General features: G+C 40.3%; 1 non-coding gene across 1 annotated transcript; it reads left to right on the top strand.

Moving 5' to 3' along the window:
* Positions 1-3,718: 3,718 nt before the first annotated feature.
* On the top strand, positions 3,719-3,822 carry LOC118004854. Its single transcript, XR_004677729.1, has one exon. It is a non-coding gene; the product is annotated as a U6 spliceosomal RNA (small nuclear RNA).
* The last annotated feature ends 770 nt before the right edge of the window (positions 3,823-4,592 follow it).

The following is a 4,592-nucleotide window of genomic DNA, read 5'->3' on the forward strand; positions in this document are numbered from 1 at the left end:
GCCCTTAGCTTTTTCATCACACAGGACAACAGGATTTTCTGTAGCAATCTGGGCACTCAAATTCTCCCTAACTTCTGGCGAGATAGTTGCTCCGTACATTCTCCCATCACATTCTAGCCCAAGCAATCACTATACTTTTTCATCCGGGGTAAGTGCAGAGTTCAGAATGCACCATAATGGCTAAGTGCACGACCTTTAGATCCAGAAAGATCTGCTGGACTCTAGTTTTATGACCTTGAATAAGTTACTTAATTCTCTGCCTCGTTTGTTAAAACGGGATTGAAAATACAGTAGTCTGTAGAGTTATTACCAGAATTAAGGGAGTTGATGTAAGTAAAGCATGTAACTCTGCTTGTCACATAGTAGATAACAAATGCTAGCTTTTCTCCTTAGAAATGCAAAAGCTTGTTTCATACTGTTTGACTTGGTAACCCTTTCCCAATTACTTCTGGTGCCTTCCTGCTTTGTTCGTAGTCATTGAACATATAGGAGAGTCTATTAGCTGCGTGTGCCAATTATGGGAATCAAGTCTTCTAGTTTTTATTGGTCTAGTCTTTATTAGTTGACTGGTCTTTTAAAATTGAGATTCAACAGACTTCTTTTTTCTAAGTCTGCTATGTGCAAGGTGTTGCGTATGCAGCTTCTCATAAGTGCCTAGGGGTTAAAATGCACATCTATCTTATTTACTCTGGAAGAATCCTTCCCAATTTGATCTTTGTCCAATACAGCTCAGCTAGATACTGACTGTGTCCATCTCCTCCCATCTCCTCTTCAGCTTCTCCTCTCCTGCCAGGAGGACTGCCTCCCTCACTTCACTCTACTCTGGGCCCTATTTCCCACCTTGCAATTTTATTTTATTTTTTTTAAGTAGGCTCTACCCCCAGCGTGGGGCTTGAACTCATGACCTCAGATCAAGAGTCTCATGCTCTACCGACTGAGACAGCCAGGTGCCTCCTACCCTTGCAGTTTTATAACCTATTCAGTCACCCCACCCACCACCCTCCAACCTCTACCATGGACTGACATTACATTTTATGATTGGTCTTTTTTTCCTCCTAATCAAATATTAATATCTCTATTATGTAATTTCACCCCCTGTGGTTCTCTTAAGGGGCATAATGGTTTAATAGGGAAAATTATGACCTTTAGAATTAGCCCTGAATTTGAATTTTGATGCTGCCTCTTATTAGAGACATGACTTGAGGCAAGTTACTTAACTTCTCGCTTCAACTTCTACATCTGTAAAAAGCAGAAGATAATAGTACCTGCTTCAAATGATATTATGAGAATTAAATGAGAGATAATAATGTATACATATAAAAAGTGTCTGGGAGAAGTAGATGCAGGCTATATTAGTACTCTCAAAATGGCCACATTAATTTTGGGGACAAAATAATAAACAAGAATTCAGCTTTCCTTTCCTATACCAACCATTAAATTATACACAAGAGAAAAATTGAGAGTGGAGATCTGGCTTTTAAATGCACCTTAAAATTTCATGCATATCGTTAGATGATGTACTTGGGAGTTCTTCTTCATTAGTTGAAAGAGGCACAGGTCTTTGTGAATCCAGACAGTCTGCAAGAAGCTTGTGGTTTCTTTTTATGGAAATCCATTGATGTAATCTTCAAAATACAAATCGGGAAACTGACTCATAGATTTCTCTTCCTTTACACAATTTGACTCTAGATGATACTTTAACTAAAAAAGCCAGAACAACATGTTGTTTCATATCTGGACAGGTTTTCAAAGGCCCAGTGCAGGAGAAAACCTGCAGGTCCTGGGATTGGTATACAATAGAGAGGAAGGAAGCAGGAGTCTTGTGACTTAAGTGGTACCCCTTGTCTTTCATCCTTATTCCATACCAGCACCTTTCACGTCCTCTGACTCAGCTCTGTGTTGAGGCCACTCAGTGCACCCTCAGATTCAAGGTTCTCCACATCCACTGCAGCCCCTTCTTGCTGCCATCTCCCAAAAGATTAGGGGCACTTTCCCACTTTGATTTCACCTTTGGAATAGTAACTAAGTGTTGTAATAGTATTCCATACTTTTCCATCATAATGAATCATCCATAGCGAACTACATTTACTTGTCTAAATTCATTCATTCATTCATTTGATCATTAACAAATATTTACTGATGCCTCCCTTGTGCCAAATTCTGTGCCAAATACTGTTAAAGGATAGTTTTTATTAAGGCTTTTTTGGGGGAGGGCACAATTTTAGACTCACGGCAAAATTGAGGGGAAGATACAGAGATTTCTCATATACCCTCTGCTCCCACACATGCAACCTCCCCCATTATCAACATCCTGCAGCAGAGTGGTACACTTGTTACAGCTGATGAACCTCCACTGACACATATCCACCCCAAGTCCATCGTTTACATTAGGGTTCACTTTTGGTGTGGTACATTCTGTGGGTTCAGACAAATGTATACTAACATGTATCCACCATTATTGTATTATATGGATGGTATCTTCACTGCCCTAAAAATCCTCTGTGCACCACCTATTCATCCCTTTGCCCTTGAACTCCCATGAGACTATCAATGGGTAGTTCAGCAGTGCTTTTTGAGATGGAAGACATTCATGTGCAACGCAGTCACATCGCTTTCATCCCCTTTCCTTCTGATTCAAGAAAATATAGCTGAGGGGCGCCTGAGTGGCTCAGTCGTTAAGTGTCTGCCTTTGGCTCAGGTTGTGATCCCAAGGTCCTGATCCCTGCTCAGCGGGAAGCCCGCTTCTCCCTCTCCCAGCCCCCCTGCTTGTGTTCCTGCTCTCGCTCTCTCTGTCAAGTAAATAAAATCTTAAAAAAAAAAAGAAAAATATCTGAGCACTGGTATGATGATAGAAATAATTTTATGTATCATGATAGATATGGCATTGTGATAGGAAAAGTCTTGAATCAGGTCTAATTTATTATCTACAAAGCAGATCACTCAGAAACTCTGATACTTAAATGATCATTACTAACAAATCACTGGGGACACATTTCAGCTGAAGGTGGGAACTGCAATTGAGGTACTATTTCTCATGGCCATGAGACACTTTGTTGGGGTTTTCAAAAGAGTACTGTTCATCCACCCAGTAGTGTTCAGACTTTGTGACAAAAACAACTGCTTTGGACTGCAATACAATTAATGAAGGAAGTCACTCAATAATGTTTACCAACTACCAATTAGTACTCTCTTAGGATGTAGGAAAAACACCAGTGTTCCTCATCTTTGGCTTTACTTAAGAATCACATGAGGGTGAGGCGTCTGGGTGGCTCAACATGCTCAACCAGGGTCCCAGGCATCCTACTCTTGATTTCGGCTCAAGTCATGATCCCAGGGTCATGGGATTAAGCCCTGCTTCAAGCTCCACGCTCAGCAGGGAGTCTGCTTGAGATTCTCTCCTTTTCCCTCTGCCCTTCCCCCCGCCACTCTTGTGCTCTCTTTCTCTCTCTAAAATAAATACTTTTTCTAAAGATTTATTTATTTATTTGAGAGAGAGAGAGAGAGAGAGAAAGAGAGCATGAGGTGGGGAGGGTCAGAGGGAGAAGCAGACTCCCCCTGAGCAGGGAGCCTGATGCAGAACTCGATCCCGGGACTCCAGGATCATGACCTGAGCCGAGGGCAGTCGCTTAACCAACTGAGCTACCCAGGCGCCCCTAAAATAAATAAATCTTAAAAAAAAAAATCACATGAGGCATGGCAGTTCATCAAAAAGTTAAATGTACACTTTGGCAGCACATATACCAAAATTGGGATGATACAAAGAAGATTAATATGCCCCCTGAGCGAGGATGACAGCAAATTTGTGAAGCATTCCACATATATCTTTTTGTATCTGTATGAGATGATGGATGTTAACTAAACTGTTGTGACAATCACTTCATGATATATGTAAGTCAAATCATTATGCTATGCATCACTTACATCTCAATGAAACGGGAAAAAAATTAGACATAGAATTACCGTATGATCCAGCAATCCCACTTCTGGGTATATAGCCAAAAGAATTGAAAGCAGGCACTCAAGCAGATCCTTGTACACCAATATTCATAGCCTCATTATTCACAGTAGCCAAAAGGTTGACAGCCCAAATGTCCATTAACAAATGAATGGATAAACAAAATGTGGTATGTACGTGCAATGCAATATTATCCAGCCTTAAAAAGGAAGAAAATGCTGACACACGTTTACAACCTGCATGAACTTAGAAAGCATTACACTAAGTGAAATAAACCAGTCACAAAAGGGTAAATACTGTATGATTCCAATTATTTGAGGTACCTAAAAGGGACAAATTCATAGAGACAGTAAGTAGAATAGAGGTTACCAGGGCTTGCAGGGGAGAAGAGAATGGGGAATTATCGTTTAATGGATACACTTTTTGTTTGGAATAATGAAAAAGTTCTGGAAATTGATAGTGCACAACATTGCATTGTGAAGGTACTTCACGCTACTAAGTTGTATGCTTAAAAATGGCAAAAATGGTAAATTTATATTATATATAGTTTACCACATACACACACAAAAAGAATCACCCAAGGAACCTGAAAAACACACTGATACCTGGGCTATAGTCCTGAGAGACTCTAATTTTA

This window comes from Mirounga leonina, unplaced genomic scaffold (assembly GCF_011800145.1).
Source record: "Mirounga leonina isolate KUSES-001 unplaced genomic scaffold, KU_Mleo_1.0 Mir_93, whole genome shotgun sequence".
Classification (NCBI taxonomy): Eukaryota; Metazoa; Chordata; class Mammalia; order Carnivora; family Phocidae; genus Mirounga; species Mirounga leonina.